The following is an 18,421-nucleotide window of genomic DNA, read 5'->3' as shown; positions in this document are numbered from 1 at the left end:
GACAAAAGAACAACATAAGGACCTCTCCACTTGGGCCCTAACGGTACATTATTCCACTCTTTAATCCACACTTGATCTCCTGGATGATAACTATGAACAGGGGGATAAATATTCACCGGTAATCTATCTTGTACCCATTTCTGTACCTCCTCCATAGTCTTACCCAACTCTACAACCTGCTGCCGAGTAATTCCTTCTCCCAACTGACTCAAGTCCCCCCTTAAGTTACCAAGTACGGGAGGTGGTCGCCCATACATGATTTCAAAAGGAGAGAGGCCCATCCTTCTGGTAGGGGTACTGCGGATTCGCAATAAGGCTATAGGTAAGAGAACGTTCCACTTAAGTTGGGTTTCCTGACACATTTTAGCCAACTGGTTCTTTATAGTTCTATTCATTCTCTCTACCTTACCAGAACTCTGGGGTCTATATGCAGTATGAAGCCTCCACTTTATACCAAGCATATGAGTCAGTTGTTGTAGGCACTGATGAACAAAAGCTGGACCATTGTCCGATCCTATAGAACAGGGTAGTCCATATCGGGGTATTATTTCTCGTAGCAGGAATCTCACAACTTCTCCTGCTTTCTCTGTACGAGTAGGACATGCTTCTACCCAGCCTGAATAGGTGCACACAATTACCAGCAGGTAACGATGTCCACCCGACTTAGGCATCACTGTAAAGTCTATTTGTAGATCGGACATGGGGAGTCCCCCCATAAACTGAACTCCTGGTGGCTTTACTGGTCCTTGTCTTGCATTATTCTTAGCACACGTTACACATCTGCGTACAATGGCCTGAGTCAAGTTGGACAATCTTGGTATGTAGAAATGTTTTCTAAGAGATTCTTCAGTACTGTCTCTCCCAGAATGTGTCCCGTTGTGATAGTTTTGGACAATTTCTACTGCTAGTGATGCTGGTATAACTATTCTTCCATCTTCTAGCTGATACCACTTGTTCTCCAGATACTTTCCCGGTTCAGTCTTTAACCACTCCTCTTCTTGAGCTGTATAAACTGGAGTCCATTGGGACAGTGGAGTTGGTATAAGAGCAGCTATATGCCCTACATACTCCTGTCTTCCTGATTCAGCAGCACGCTTAGCTGCACTATCTGCCATCCGATTTCCTTTGGTTACATCACCATCTCCTCTCAGATGCGCTCGACAATGTATGATACCGACTTCTTTCGGCTCCCACACTGCTTCCAATAGTTGTAGGATTTCGGCTGCGTACTTGATTTCTTTGCCTTCTGAATTCAGTAGTCCTCTTTCTTTATACAAAGCTCCGTGGGCATGAGTGGTTAAAAACGCATACTTAGAGTCCGTATAGATATTTACTCTTAAACCTTCAGCCAATTGTAACGCTCGTGTTAGTGCTATTAATTCTGCCTTTTGTGCTGATGTTCCTTTCGCCAGTGGCCGAGCTTCTATCACCTTGTCTATTGTTGTCACTGCATATCCTGCATAGCGGATCCCTTCTTTCACATAACTACTGCCGTCGGTGTAATATTGAACATCGGGGTTCTGGATGGGAAAATCACGAAGATCTGGTCTACTTGAGAATACTTCATCCATTACTTCCAAACAATCATGTTGACTTTCAGTAGGTTGTGGCAAAAGGGTAGCTGGATTTAAGGTGTTTACAGTCTCTAAATGCACTCTTGGGTTTTCACACAACATTGCTTGATACTTGGTCATACGGCTGTTACTAAACCAATGATTTCCTTTGTAATCCAACAACGTCTGTACTGCATGTGGGACTCGTACATAAAGTTCTTGACCCAGAGTGAGTTTATCGGCTTCAGCTACTAGCAGGGCGGCTGCAGCTACGGCTCTTAGACAAGGTGGAAGTCCGCTGGCCACTGCATCCAGTTGCTTAGACATGTAGGCAACAGGTCTTTGCCATGATCCCAAGTACTGTGTCAATACTCCCACAGCCATTCTTCTTTGCTCGTGTACATACAGGTAGAATGGTCGTGTGTGATCAGGTAGACCTAATGCTGGGGCACTCATCAAAGCCTTCTTCACATCTTCAAATGCCGTTTGCTGTTCTTGGGTCCATAAGAAGGGGTCGTGCTCTGTACCTTTGATAGCTGCGTACAGAGGTTTTGCTAGTATCGCATAACTGGGAATCCATATCCTACAGAAGCCTGCTGCCCCCAAGAATTCTCGCACTTGTCTTCTATTCTTGGGTATTGGTATTTGGCAGACAGCTTCTTTTCTCTCTGGCCCCATAATTCTTTGACCTTCAGAGATATGGAATCCTAGATACTTGACAGTTGGCAAACACAACTGAGCCTTCTTTCTAGACACCTTGTATCCTGCCTTCCAGAGAATGTGTAGTAGATCGTGCGTTGCTTGCTGACAGATTTCTTTTGTAACTGCTGCTATCAACAAGTCATCTACATACTGTAACAATACACACTCTCCTGGGATGGACTCGAAATCCAATAGATCTTGACTTAGGGCTGAACCAAATAGGGTAGGTGAATTTTTAAACCCTTGGGGCAGTCTTGTCCAAGTCATTTGGCGTTTTGAGCCCGTTACAGCGTTCTCCCACTGGAAAGCGAAAATACATTGACTTTCTGCGGCAATTCGGAGGCAAAAGAAGGCATCTTTGAGATCTAAGACTGTGAAGTAAGTAGCCCCGCCCGGAATTAAAGCAAGCAGGTTATATGGATTGGGTACAACTGGATGTATACTAACAACCGCATCATTGACTGCTCTTAAGTCCTGCACAGGTCGATACTCATCTGTACCGGGCTTTTGAACAGGCAGCAATGGGGTGTTCCAGGGGGAAGTACAGAATTTTAGGATACCATACCGTATGAACTTATCCAGATAGGATTGGATGTTCTTCTTAGCCTTCTGCGGAATGTGATATTGTCTTAGGCTCACTGGATAAACCCCATGTTTCAGTTCAATTTTTATTGGTGGAATATTGCGGGCCAGTCCTGGTGGGTTGTTCTCTGCCCAAACTCCTGGTATGTTAAACAATGTCTCATCACTCCTAGGGTTTTGGCTAGTCAACACTGTATAAAGTCGCCACTCTTCTTCCTTTGGTACGGATAAAGTCATAATACCTGAAGGTCCATTAAACTTTAAAGATGTTGTTCCATCTGGTAGGAACGTAATCTGCGCTTGTAATTTGGATAGCATATCACGTCCCAGCAATTGGACTGGACATTCAGGCATATAAAGGAATTGGTGTTTTACTACGTGGCCTCCCAATGTACAGAGTCGACTTTTAAGAACCGGTCTTTCAGCACTTCTTCCAGTTGCTCCTATCACAGTAATAGTCCTTCCAGATGGAGGAGCAACCAGATTAGTCACCACTGAATGTTCAGCACCAGTGTCGATCATGAACGCACTCCTTTTCCCCCCTATTGATACATCGACCATAGGCTCCGCTCGACCAAGGGGGATGGAGCCCGGTCGGTATCAATAGTCCTCCATGACCGTGTCAGCCAATCCTACGAAGTCCCTACCTTCTCTATCGCGGGACCTTTGCGCTGCTGGAATATACCTATCTTCCCTCACACTTCCTCTGTTCCCATTACTCCCTCTATAACCATTACTCCCTCCGGGACCTCCTCTACCTCTCGCTCTGCCTCTAAAGTTTCCGTAGCCTGCCCTGGGTTGGTCTCTCTCGTACTGCTCTCTTTGCGGACATTCGTTCCTCCAATGCCCTTCTTCCTTGCAATACGCACACTGATCCCTACTCAAAGGCTCCCTACTCCATCTATTATTGCCTCTATCTGGGCCCCGTTTATCTACGCCTGCGATCGCTACCGCTAGCATATCAGCCTTTTTACGCATCTTGCGCTCCTCCTCTTTCTTGCTTTCTGTTTCCCTATTCATATAGACCTTATTAGCTACCTCCATTAGTTGGGAGATTGACATACCTGCAAACCCTTCTAACTTTTGTAGCTTGCGCTTAATATCTCCGTAAGCTTGGCTGACAAAGGCGGAGTTAACCATTCGGGAATTGTCTGCGTCTTCCGGATTAAAGGGGGTGTACAAGCGGTACGCCTCCAATAATCGGTCATAAAAGACACTGGGCGCTTCATCGCTTTTCTGGATCACCTCAACTGTCTTCGACATGTTAATGGCTTTCTTTCCTCCGGCTTTCATGCCAGCAATTATAGCGTCTCTATAGGCTCTGAGTTGAACCATATCAGCACCATTTACGTTCCAATCGGGATCAGTGTTGGGATAATGTGTTGCGGCCCATGCTGCTGGATTAGCTTGATTCAAAGCACGGGCTCTATCTTCTAATGCTTTAATGGCTGCTTGATTTATTCTTGTCCTTTCCTCATTGTTAAATAAAGTCATTAGTAACTGCTGGCAATCAGCCCATGTCGGATTATGCGTCTGTACTATTGAGGTGAACAGATCAGTCATGGCTTGTGGTTTCTCAGTATACGAGGAATTGTGGGTCTTCCAGTTTAAAAGATCGGTTGTAGTGAAGGGAACATATACGAAGACAGGGTCAGCTTGTGCCATTTGACCTGCGGCATTAATATAGGCTGACCCGGGATTCAGACGAAGAGGCATCTGATAGTGTCTCAATTGTTGGGCACCGGTCAACTGTCGGGTCTGTATGGGGCTACGTGGAGGGGCGTCAGTCATGGGTTCCGGTCGGGGAGAGATAGGGTATGGGGATGTGGGAGGTTGGTTTTGGGAAAAGGTGGTAAATAGAACACTTCGGGCCGAGCTAGATGAAGCTTGACCGGAAGTCTGAAGTGGCGCCAAATCAGGATATTCGTTTCTAATGGGGGTGGGTTCTGGTTCCGGAAGGGGAGATTTAGTACGAGGGGGGGTGGATCCTGTACTGGAGGAGGAAGCGGAAGTGGATGAGGGTAGTGAGGGAAGGGTTACAGGACTTCCTGTATTTGCGTCACTTCCTCTTACCGGAAAGTAAGGGGGCGGCAAAGGGATCTCGGACTCAGGGGGCGTGTCCAAAATGGGCCTAACACCAGCCCTAGTGGACGAACAAGTCCTAGCTACCATGAGGCGACACTGTTCCTCGTGGCATGTCCGGAGCCATTTTGGCGAGTCATTTACGGCCTGTCTCCAACAATCAATATAAGGAAACTGGCCGTAAAGTTCAGGCCTACCTGATACAGCCACGTGTAAGCGCTGTACCAGAGTTGGATCCAAACTGCCACGTGGCGGCCATGCCGCAACCAAAGTAGGCCACTCCCTAGTGCACAAAGTGACCAAACGTACAGGAGACATCTTTACCCCAAAATCACAAACTTTGAATCCCTTTTTAAAATTCTTAACCATACATCCTAAGGGATCCGGAATCGTTGACTGCGACGCACCCATATTTAACAGTGGAACGTCGTCGACAACGATTACTATACACGCGTACTATTCAACAGTCACACCCGTTTCCTCTGGCAACAGCACCACGTGGTACGGTTACCAAGTGAAACGTACACAATAACAATAAACACTCAGGGAATTCCCGTACACACACAGCTGCTACACCAGTCACTATATAATCAATATTATGCCCTTTGGCGTAACTACACAGTCACCCACGCTATAATTCTCTATATACGAATTACCCGTCTATAACACACCCAGTAACATCGTCTTTTACAAATAGCGGTTACAGTACGGTTAGCATAGGTCAAAGCACAAGTTAAGGTCACAATACAATTATTAGTGGTTATGGTGTTAAACATGCAATGGACGACAATGATTAGTACTTATTATACAATGTCAGTAAATATACAGGGTTATGGTACCGTGCACTATAATACAGCAACACACTATCAACACTCTCGCTAGACGGCTGAGCTCGCGCTATCTAACAAGATATACACTTTACTAAAACAATCGTTTAACACATTTACAATTCCCAACTAAACTATTGGCCAGTACCTTGAATGGACTACCTAAAACTATATACACCCGTTTTGGTTAGCCACACTGCCCAATCACCACATATATAGCGAGCTAGAGAACCGAATTTACACAGGCGCCTCTTAGTCGCACTATACAACGAGCTAGAGAACCGAATTTACACAGGCGCCTCTTAGTCGTACTATCAAAAGTCTAGTGGGTTCCAAATTTACACGCCTTCCCACTTAGCCCAGATAGGATGAGAACTAGCGAACCGAATTTACACAGGCGCCGCTTAGTCTCCCGGTCCCTCCGACCTAGCGAACGTAATATACACCCTAGAACGCTAGTCTAGACAAGACACCGGTGTCCGGCTAGGGCTATCTTACACCTGGACCCCGCCTGACTAACCAAATCAAACGGTCTGACTAAAGAGCGTTCGATCGAGCGGTGCGCCTTCGCTCCTTCCCTCCGACAGAGGGGGCAGATACAGATTCAAAAACCCCTTTGGGCCTACCGCACAATCGGTATACCCCTAGCGGGTCCTGCCGTCTAAAACAGCAGTTGTCTTACCTCCTCGTTCCTGAACCTGAGTTCACACTCATCGACGGGGACACCCCAGCACTTCTCACGTAGAGGCCGATGATCTCCTGGACAACAGACCAGTGGCGCCGAGACGAAGGGAGGTCCACGCAGAAGTTCAGGGGTGCAGCCGTAGAGAACGTGGGCAAAGATAGACCGTCTCACGCCTCTGCCTCTCAGCTACCGTTGAATGATGAGCTTCCCGGCCAATGCACCAAATGATACCGGAGAAACTGACGGAAGCCAAGCACAGAGAGATGGACACAGGTTTCTTCAGGAAGGAAGAGATTCTTTATTGGATCACCGATCGGGACTCAGAGGGACTAGCGTCACCAAAATACAGCAAAGTCTGAGTACTGAATACATAGAGTACATTCCTTATATAGCACTGTAGCTCCTCCCACAATTAACTACACCCACACATACCCTTAACCTATTTAATGAATAGAGTCTAAACTCATCCATCCGGTCTAACCACGTGGCTCATCTGATACAAAGGAGAGGGACGCGTAATTCCAGTTCTTACATTCCTGCACCTGGTCAGTACAGTGATGACAGTATCTTAGCTACGTGTTATTAACTAACTGATACTACAAACACATATACATACATATGCCTTGTGGCAATCTTAGCCTGCTAAACTTGTATTTTACTGGAATTACATCACACTATAATGCTGCTCCCCCCCTCCCCCCCCGCCCTTATCCTCCCCCTCCCCCCTCCCCCCCGTGATGCAGAAGGGGTTAAAATCCTATTATGTCACTTACCTTATTCCAACGCCGATGTCCCTCTGGGCTGGTTCAGGCTCCTCCACCTCCGCTCCTCCCCCACCGGCATCAGCCTGCAGAGTGGATCTAATGCTCTGGATATCCTCATACATAGTGTGAAGACGTCCAGCATCAGTTAGGCAACCAAGTTGACTAACCACCCGGAAGTCCCTCTAGTGGCTGTCCCGTAGAAAGCCACTAGAGGGACAGTTAACCTTAGCAGGTAATTATTGCAGTTTATTAAAAACAATTAGTCATTTTCAGGTCCTGTCCTGACATTGTTCCCTGGTGTCCTGCTTTTGTGGACACCAGGGAACTATCTGCAAAATGCGCAATGCGAGTGCAACATTAGACACGCTACATTCCGGGCTCTAGGACCATGCAGAGAGCACTGAATCAGTGTATTTTCAGTTATTTATATATTTTAAATAGTTAAACTCTGATCAGTCATATACTGTTATGGCTAGAGATACCTGTAAGGTCATCCCTGCTACATTCTATTAAGACTTTAACTAGAGGGTACCAGCGATTACGCCTGCATTGTGTGCCCTAAGGGGACTGGCTTGCTTGTTTGGCAGGTAGCCTGGCGTGCATTCAGACTAGGCTGACATGCCAATAATCCGGGTGTTCCAGCCCCCGTTCTGGGTGGGTTGGCGCCTTTTGGGCGGAGCCTGCGGATGCAGGCACCGGGTAGCCAAATCGGGTTAGCAGGGCAGAACCCTTGTTAAAGAGCCTGATACACACAGAGCCTAACAATACAGAGATCCTATAGAAGAGGGGACATTGGGATAAAAAATGGGATTTTGACCCAGTACAGAGACTGTCCCTCCTAAATAGGAATTCTTAGGAAGTATGGTGTTGGCAAATACATCACTTTAACCCCTTATGGACCAAACTTCTGGAATAAAAGGGAATCATGACATGTCACATGTGTCCTTAAGGGGTTAAAAGGTTTTTTGTTATGTTTGTTTTTTAACTAAAGTGAGATTTGTCAGCTATGCTTCCAATTTAGCCATTTTAGTCTAAATAATTTTAATTCACTTAAATTCCAGACCATTCTTTTCAGCTAATAGCTGTTAATAGATTATTAATCTTTCCCAGGTCAGTCAATCCGACCAACAGCTTTCCATTTGGTTTTTAAATTCACTGAATGTCACTGTTTAGTATACAGCTCCCTGTGTATTAGATATGCAAACCCATATATAGCAACGTGTAAGTTCCTGCCCATAATAAAGATGGCCGCCGACGTGATGCGAATGTCACCCATGTTTACGTGTCCAGGATTGGTAGAATGCAGTAAACGGTTTTCTAAAGATGGATTGGTTGAAGGAAACATGCTGATTGGTTGGCCGAGACCACGCCCCTCTCATCAATGATTGGCGTTTTGGACGCGGGAACTTGAAGCTCTGGAACAGATGGAGCCAGACAATGCTCAGGCTGCAATGGCAGGTACTGGTGCCGGACTCAAGGTGTCAGGTTTACATTTTATTTTAGGGATGGCAAGTACTAATGCAAGACTCAACGTGTCAGGTTTAAGCATGGCAGTTACTGGTGAAGGACTCAATGTGCCAGGTTTATATTCTATTCCAGGGATAACTGGTGCAGGACTCAATGTGCCAGGTTTATATTCTATTCCAGGGATAACTGGTACTGGTACAGGACTCAATGTGCCAGGTTTATATTCTATCCCAGGGATGACTGGTGCAGGACTCAATGTGCCAGGTTTATATTCTATTCCAGGGATGACTGGTGCAGGACTCAATGTGCCAGGTTTAGGAATGACTGGTACAGGGCTCAATGTGCCAGGTTTAGGGTTGGCTGGTACAGGACTCAATGTGCCAGGTTTAGGGATGGCTGGTACAGGGCTCAATGTGCCAGGTTTAGGGATGGCTGGTACAGGGCTCAATGTGCCAGGTTTAGGGATGGCTGGTACAGGGCTCAATGTGCCAGGTTTAGGGATGGCTGGTACAGGGCTCAATGTGCCAGGTTTAGGGATGGCTGGTACAGGGCTCAATGTGCCAGGTATAGGGATGGCTGGTACAGGGCTCAATGTGCCAGGTTTAGGGATGGCTGGTACAGGGCTCAATGTGCCAGGTTTAGGGATGGCTGGTACAGGGCTCAATGTGCCAGGTTTAGGGATGGCTGGTACAGGGCTCAATGTGCCAGGTCTAGGGATGGCTGGTACAGGGCTCAATGTGCCAGGTATAGGGATGACTGGTACTGGTACAGGACTCAATGTGCCAGGTTTAGGGATGACTGGTGCAGGGCTCAATATGCCAGGTTTATATTATATTCCAGGGATGGCCGATAAAGGAGCAGAGCTCAATGTGCCAGTTTTACATTATATTCCAGGGATGACTGGTACTAGTGCAGAACTCAATGTGAAAGGTTTAGGGATGGCTGGTGCAGGACTTACCGTGCCAGGTTTATATCATATTCCTGGGATGACTGATAAAGAAGCCGGGCTCAATTTGCCAGGTTTACATTATATTCCAGGGATGGTAGGTACTGGTGCAAGACTCCATGAGACCACCGGGTTTAGGGATTACTGGTGCAAGACTCAATTTCTACGTTAAATTCCAGGGATAACCAATAAAGGAACAGGGCTCAACATGCTGGTTTACAATATATTCCAGGGAAGACGGATAAAGGAGCAGGGCTTAGTGTGCCAGGTTTACACTCAAATACTATAGCATTTACATATGTTCAAGGAACTGAAGTTACTGGACAGAGACTGTAAGCCATAAATAGCTGGTACTGGGGCAGGACTCCAGTTTCTAGATGTAAACCTGTATACATGTGGCAAGTAATGGGAAAAGCCTCACAGGGTTATTTACCAGCATGAGAATTCAAAATGAATCTCAAATTGAAGATCGCTTATTTGGGGGACATTTTTTTTTGTTTTTAGTTATGCATTCAGTTCGACTATTTTGGCCTTAAAGTGGCACTATCAGCATCTAACGACATGGCAGAATTTGCAAAGACCCCTGATGGTGACATCGCTGGTGGGGGAGGGGGTGTGTGTCAGGGTAAAGTGAAATTTAATTACCTGAACCTGTTCGTTGCGGGCGCCACCATTTTTTCCTAGCAGGTCCTCTCCAGCACCAGGAGTACAGCATTGGAGTCTATGGAGGATCCCACAAGTGCATGGGATCATCCATAGACAGAGCAAATTCCCTGCAGCTGTCACTGGTGACGGCTGGGAGGATTGACACTTCTAGACAGCGGTACCTGCCCAGTGTCTAGAAGTTTCAGGCTTAGGATATATACTGAGAATAATTAGTCCCTACTTTGTCTCAGTATATCTTTCAGTGAAATTCCAACAGTCCGTATGAGCATTTCATAAAGGCTCTATCTTTATGAAAACCTAATTTTTTAATTTAAGAGGGGGTTGGGGTGACTGTGCTGCTTTAAATTTGAAATCCACCTTGAATTCTCACTTCAGTGAATAACCCTGTCAATGTGTCAGCCATCATGAATACATTTTAGATTTAGAGTATACCTCATGTTTTTGCAGATCTAGAGGAAGCAGTGAAGGAACTTGGCACAGAACTGGACCGACTGACCCAGAATATAGATGCAGTCACTGAGTACCAATCCTCTGTTCTCCGGGTCAGCAAAGTGCTGGTAAGAAAATTAAAACCATAAAGAAAAAAAATATAGGCAGAAAAGGATGAAATAACTGTAGAGATAAAAACGACAATGCTCTTAAAGAAACACTCCAAGACCCATAAACACTATTGCTTTCTGAAGTGGATATGGTGCCCTGGCACTCCTCCTTTTGTAAGTAGCCACGCCATTTTTGAACGATCAGCTGATGCTGACAGCCAACTAGCTAAGCATTGCTTTTTTCTGGAGAGTTAATGAACATTCCTGCTTAGGAATTTCTAGCTTTCTGACAGTGGTGAAGGTGTAGTGCGCTGCCAGCAGATTACAGGTAAAAAGTCACTGTTCCAAAATGGTTTGACTAGATACAATGGATGTGCATAGTGAGCTGTAGTGTTTATGGTGCTTTGAGCGCTCTTTTTAATTACTTTGCTTTTAAGGGACAGTCCACGGACCATAACCACAATTGTGTGCTGTAGTGGTTATGGTGCCTTAAATGCCCTTGATCCCCTTCCCACCCATCCCCCCCCCCCCCTATTTAAGTAGTCAAACTGTTTCTTAATGGCTTGATGTCTTTTCTGTGTTTGCTGAGCGACCCTACTGCCTGAACAGACTGGAAAAACATTTTTATAGCCGAGTATTTACTAAAACGCTTTTATCACTTTTCTTTTTCCAGTGTGCATGGATGGAGAATATTGAGGCTTTGGCCAAACACCGGAAGAAGCTACAGCCGTCTCCTTCTTCCACACATTGACCAATAGACTACGTCTGTATTACTCTATTTTGATTTATCACACAAGCTTGGAACAAAAGAGTAAGACATTCTACTTTGAGGTGACACTAAGAGACACACGTGTTGATGACTGGACCCTGTGAGTCCTATTCAATGTAACTAGGCCTACCGCCTTCACGGAGCAATGTAACCAGGCCTACCGCCATTATAAAGTATATGTGTATCTTCGAATGATCTTTCCTTTTTTCCAGAATGTGTGATGTGGTTTTAATATTATGTTTGTCGTGTCAATATAAATTATTTCTTCACACATGGACGGAGCTAGGCTGTCTTCATTTAATATAAGATACTCGTGTATCGTTCAATCAGCCCACTTCATGCTTAATAGAGCAGACTTGATCATTGACTGATATGAAAGATGCTGAAACCAATCTACATAGCCATCTAAGTATAATTTGACTGCATATCAATCAAACAATGTAAAACGTGTTGAATAATCGAACCGGAACGTAACAGAAATGTATTTCAACGTTAAAGAGGAAAAGAAACTGCTGAGATTTTCTCACACCAATAAGTGATTAAAATTTAGCAACCAGCATGTGCCTGTTGCCAAGGCCTCAAACTGCCTTAGTGTCATCTACTTTACGATAAAAAACTGGGGATAGTTTTTTTAATTGCGATGTTTTCTGTTATGAATTTCTTGTTTACTGCCTTTTGGCATTATATAAAATATAAGTTGCATAAATCTATATATAATTTATTTATTTTTTTTACATCTAGCACTTGTTTCTCTTTATTTTTATTTCTTTTAAGTTATGATTTTTTTTTTTTTATTCTTTATTTTTCTTGTGCATATGAAAAACAAACATTTGGTCTTGCAGCGCCACAACAGCTACTGCAAGCTTATCTTGAACATTAGATTGATATGGCATCCGATTGACTAGCACAATTTTATGGTATATTATCATGAGAAGCGTAAGATTTCAGACTGTTCTATAACGCGCGGACTAGGAATTAGTGTGAGCGTTTGCAGATCTCGTGTAAGAACAATAGGCTGAAGCGAGCAGCGACGGTTTAACTCCGTTAAAGTAAAATCTGGCTTAGGGTGGTGCTGCCCTGTATGTAGGAAAGGCGACATGCAACCATGAGTAGGTGAGCAGCCCTTATTGGGCAACCCGTTGCCTGTTCGGAACTAGGATGTGACTGCGAGGGGTTTAGTGCGCAGCAAAATTGTTCCTCGGTTGTTAATGGATTCTGACGTTAAAATTAATAGAAATAAAAGATAAAAAAATAAATTAAATTTAAATTAAGAAAAGGGGGGGTTACTTGCCTGAGTGTCTGAAGCGACCTAGTGCTTGCTAGTATAGTGTAGTGTACTGGTTGGTACGCTGTGCAGTGTGCAAGATACAAGTCTAATATTGAGCGTAGGTAGAGGTGTGTACGGGACACATTAAACGACATAAGCTTAGGTACATGAGAGCAGAGTTATAGCAGGAGTCCGACAGGTTAAACAAGGCCTGTAGTGTCATCTGCACAGCTGTATTATCCATGTTGTCCCATGAAAAGCATTGAAAAATTAAATGAAATAAAACCTTGTATACTGTCCTATAATCAGGCATGGAGTTGTCGAAAGGAGGGTGGCATGGTCAGAGAGTTCAGCGTTAGCCTATGCCCTGGCTTGGAATAGTAGCTGTCCATGGGTTGTTCCATGCTGGAGTTGAGCATGGCTGTCTGTAGGAGATGTAGCTCAGTCTCAGAGGCGCTGTGGTCTTGATCCAGGGTAGGGAGTGGTGTCATGTGCTGTGAACCAGGCGCTTGGAAGAGCCTGTGTATGAGTCTCTCGGTGGTGTTCAGGGTGGGTAGGTTACATGCCGTGCTTGTCGATCGGCTGTCCCTCTGCATGTCTCTCCTCATGTGAGCTCGGGCATCGTAGCCACTTTGATGCGGTAAGCATTGGAGTAGTGTGTCTTAGGGATCCCGCCTGTCAGGCTGCCTCATGCAGGCATGTCGCGCCCGCCTTGCGTGTATAAGGGTCTCAGCCAGCGAGGGAGAAAAGATGGCGTTATTACCCTTATGCGTTGGTGAGTTTGTGTTTGCCGCCATTTTAGTGGGGCCTTGTGGTTTGAGTAGTGGGGTCTCTGGTGCGGTAAGGGTTGCAGGGTGCGGACCGGGATCACCCCCAACGACCCAGAGGGGGGGGAGGGGGCCCTGGTTGCACATTGATGGGAGTGTCGGGCAGGATAGCGGGGCAGCAGCCGTCCACCCCACTCACCGCCTAAGTAGGCCGCATCCTGTAGGGACGACTGGTATTGTCTCGAGGGACTAAAACAAAGGGTTTGCAAGCCTCTCCTCTGAGCCAGTGCTCCCTTGTGCTTCGGACCACGGTTGCAGATAATTAATTAGGCGTAAAATCCGCTTTTATAAGCTTAAAGTTTGGAGGTTTGCAGGAGCTGTTGGTATATGCGACCATTCACTTTGGCGGCCAGGCATGCCCCCTCTTAAGTTATTATTTCCTGATTTTATATTCTAAATGTTGTATCCCATAATGTAGTGTGTGTAGCATGGAAATTTACATTCATTGCATCACTGGAGGAATGTCATCTGCACATGTTTATAGAAATATAGGTAGAGGATATGCTTAGGGCAGGGATACTCAACCTGATGTTGTGGATGACAACCCCCATAATGCTCTTAGAACCATAATTATGGCAAAGCATCAGGGGAGATATAGTCCACAACATCAGGAGTGCCAAGGGTTGCCTACCTCCTGGCCTAGTGTATCGTGGGAGGATATTGAAACGACTACCTGAAGGTAAGTTCTTTTAAACTCGCTTGTGTTGCATGCCTATAAATCGAATAAGACTAAACCGGTATATCCCCAAAAATCGATACATCATCACATGGATTAAAAATTTGGGGGCCCAAAGGGTAGAACCCCAGATGTTTTAAAACAGCTTCCATAATGCTTTGTCATGCTAAAGGCATTCAAAGCATCGTGGGAGATGTGGTTCTACAATCTATTTGAAGGTCCAACATTTTATAAAAAAAAAAATCAGATCATTCATAGAACCAGATAACCTCTTCTTTTGACCTGTCTTCTTACTGTGGTAGAATTTTAGTCAATGCAGCCTGTTTTCTTATAGTACTTATGGCAGGTGTGCCCAATAGGTAGATCCCCAGATGTTGTAGAACTACAACTTCCATGATTCTTTGCTTGCCTTTAGGATGACAAAGCATCATATAAGCTGTTGTTTTAAAACATCTGGGAATCTACCTTTTTGACACCCTTGCCTTATGGTGAAATCTAAGAAGTGACAGCCCTACTTTAAACAGAAATCTCACCGTCTGCTTGTATATACTGGGATACATACAGGGTGGATCATCTACACAAATAGAAGAAAAAGTCATAATTTCTCCAATAAAATAAATATAAAATATTAATGGTGCCATCTTAGAATACTGAAATGCAAGTGGTTTCCTAATCAGTTGAGCAAATACCAATTGTGAGAAATTGCCAATTAGCAGAGGAGTTTAGGGTATGGATATCCAAGGCCGGACTGGCATACCGGGAAATTTCCCGGTAGGCCGCCTGCCCTGGGGCCACTGTGCTGCGGCTGCGATCAGCCGCAAGATAGGAAAAATTGACTTTCCTATCTGCGTGGCCGATCGTGTGCTCCTTAAAGATCTTAAAGTATTGGTCCTTGCTGGCCGCCGTATATGAGCATACAGCGTATGCAGTCATATCTGGTGGCAGCGCTTAGTTACTTAGAGTGACTGACCGACCAGCCCTTACCTCCTGCTCGAAGTGCCTACTTGAGCAGAGAATTGTGCAGGCTGGACTGGAACTGGAGGATGGCTCATCTTGGGGAAGAGGGTAGTGTATTTAATTGGGGGAGGGCAGTGTTTAAAATTGGGGGGAGTGTGGGCAGTATATTAAATTGGGAGGAGGGGCAGTGTATTGAATGGGGGGGGGGGAGGAAAGGTGGGCAGTTTATTAGAGTTGAGGGACGGGGATGGTGGGCAGTGTATTAGTTTATATGCTGTTGGGCTGGTATGCAACTATTTCCAGGGCTGGTTTTCATTCCCAATCCGGCCCTGTGGATATCTAGCACATTGTAGTAGTAATAGTGATTGGGGTGAACAGAAAAATACATTGACTTGCCTGAATCACAATTAAAACTTAACTTTTTTTAGTCATTTACAAGCTACGCTCCTGTTAGCTAAAATAATACATAAAAGACTATCAGGACTATTAAATGCACACTCCACCTACATAAAGCAGTAAATCTTGTAGAAGTGCTTTATGCGTCAGGAGCATTTCCTATTAAAGGGACCCTCCCAGCACCATAAAACGTTATAAAAACGTATAAATGTATTAACATAGTTTAAATGTAAATATATGCATACTGCCTCATTTCAGCAAGGTTGTTCATTCCATGCCAAAGTTATAGCCATCTGAAAAATAAATTTTTAAACATGTTTTATATAAGAGAGCCCGTATTAACTTTAACCCCTTAAGGACACATGATGTGTGACATGTCATGATTCCCTTTTATTCCAGAAGCTTGGTCATTAAGGGGTTAAAGGCAATCTGTCGTGCCTCATTTCACTAACCTATATTGAATTCCTTAAAATCTCATCTATACATTGTGCTAGTAAAATTGCTAGCAAATTTATAGAATTTTCAATATTCTATACCAAAAAGCAATCCCCCCCCCACCCCAAGACTGTTAGTGTTTTTAAGCGTGCATGTCATTGCATGTCATGCACATCATCGTAACACTGCTATCCTTACTGAAGAGGATTATTATCTGAATTCCCTTTTGCATCAATTTTTATTACCTGTATCTCATTGCCAATTTATAGCTCCTGGATACTCACACTATATTTTATGATGTACTATCCTTACTGAAGAGGAGTTTGCCAGGTGTTAATGAAAGCCATTAGAAACTTTCCCAATTGGAGGAAGGGCTAATGGTGGCGCAGGAACAGTTGGAAATGAGTCGAGTTTCCTAAAAAGTGATGAAGCTCTATTACATATCGTAAAGCACTACTGAATATGTTGGCGCTATATATATACACCAATAATATAATAATACAACACAGTAAAAAACGACAAGATTGAACAGCTAAAGAGAGAATTTTCCCCACCCTGCCGTTCTCTTTCTCAACAACATGTAAATCATGCCTTTCCTACCCTTCAGACTTTCTCCCAGGCTCCTAAACAAGAGGTCGCTGCGCTTCTCTTTTTCTCTTGCCCCACCACTTGCCCGCTTGATCCTGTCCCATCTCACCTAATCAGATCTCTCTCCCCTTGTTTTGTGCCTTCCTTAACACCCATCTTCAACTGCTCTCTCTCTTCTGGCCTTGTCCCTACTGACCTTAAACATGCTACTGTAATACCTATCCTGAAAAAAAACATCCCTCGACCCGTTCACCCCTCTAACTCTCGTCCCTTTTTCCTCAAAGCTTCTGGAAAGACTTGTCTTTACCCATCTGACTTGTTTCCTCAATTCCATCTCTCTCCTTGACCCTCTTCAATCTGGCTTCCGATCTCTCCACTCTACTGAGACTGCTCTTATTAAAGTCACTAACGACCTAATCGCAGCTAAATCCAAAGGACACTAGTCCATACTAATTCTCCTTAAACTCTCTGTTGCTTTTGACACTGTTGATCATGCTCTCCTTCTTCAAATTCTTCAATCATTCAGTCTCTGTGTCCTCTCTTGGTTTTCTTTTCTTTTTTTTTTTTTTTATTCTTTATTTTTCCAAAACAGGACAACTGATACATAGCACACATAACAATAGGAATACAGCGTAGATATAGGCATCAACGCAGCGATGCTCTGTACATAACGGCATCTATACAAACGCACATCCCAATAATTACATATTACAGAATCTATAATCATACAATACGATTGTGCCTGCAATTTCCAAGTGTGCTGAAAAGTATCTCAATACATCCCATTTGGTGTTTTTATGTAAATAGATAAAACAAAGAACCATTGTGTTTTGACCTGTATTTAGAGCAATGAAGGGTACCATGAATAATCGCATTTGCTTCTCCAGCTGTACCGCAAACCCCTTATAGTCCCATCATGTACGATCGTACAGTTATGAAGGCAATGCAAGATAGTTCAAGAGACGGAAATTCAGAAAAAAGGAAGCTTCCTCGAAAGTCCGAGGAAGGAAAGAGAAGTAATTAGGGACAAGTGTGGGGAGGGTAGAAAAAGAGGGGTGGGGGGGCAAGCGGTCTAGTGAGTGCTACCGAACGGGAAGTGGTACAAGGATGGCATTGCTGCACAGACTATTTATCCTAAGCGCCCCTTTGAGCAATCTCACAGAGAGATGGGGGTCGTGTGAGGCGGTTTAAGACCAATCTCTTCAGTGTCTTTAGTGCTGCGAAGTTATGGCTAATGTGTTCGGTTCAAGTCGCGTCTCAGTCGTTGGCTGTGCTATTGATCCAAGGGTCCCAAATCTTTTCAAACTTCCTCGCAGTCCCCCTGACCTGAGCTGTCATTTTATCCATCAAATAAGTATCCTTTATTTTATGTTTTGTGATTGCCATCGTGGGGGCGTCACTCTGCAGCCATACCTGCGCTAAGGCACGCCTTGCGGCGAGGGTTATTTTGTGGAGGAGGGTTTGTTCCGTCCTCGTCCAATCCTCCATGGATCTTGACAGCAGGAACACCCACGGGTCTAGCTCCACTGCCCTGCCGAACACGTCTCGCAACAACGTTGCGATCCTCGTCCAGTACGTCTGTACTATCGGACATTCCCACCACATATGAATGTATGTACCCTTCTGACCGCAACCCCTCCAGCACAAGTCCGTCTGATTTTTACCCATACGGTACAGTGTCACCGGGGTGGTG

The 18,421-nt window shown here is 44.7% G+C and overlaps 1 protein-coding gene and 1 long non-coding RNA gene across 2 annotated transcripts in view; one reads left to right on the top strand and one right to left on the bottom strand.

Annotated features, from left to right (window-relative positions):
* Nucleotides 1–18,421, bottom strand: part of RUSC1 (RUN and SH3 domain containing 1) — a 308,029-nt gene that overhangs the window by 207,616 nt on the left and 81,992 nt on the right. The window lies entirely within an intron of this gene.
* Nucleotides 8,562–12,189, top strand: LOC134582763 (uncharacterized). Its single transcript, XR_010086271.1, has 3 exons — nt 8,562–8,653; nt 10,722–10,831; nt 11,487–12,189. It is a non-coding gene; the product is annotated as an uncharacterized LOC134582763 (long non-coding RNA).

The sequence above is a fragment of the Pelobates fuscus genome, chromosome 13 (genome assembly GCF_036172605.1).
Source record: "Pelobates fuscus isolate aPelFus1 chromosome 13, aPelFus1.pri, whole genome shotgun sequence".
In the NCBI taxonomy this organism is placed as follows: domain Eukaryota; kingdom Metazoa; phylum Chordata; class Amphibia; order Anura; family Pelobatidae; genus Pelobates; species Pelobates fuscus.
This window is presented reverse-complemented; position numbering and strand designations above follow the sequence as displayed.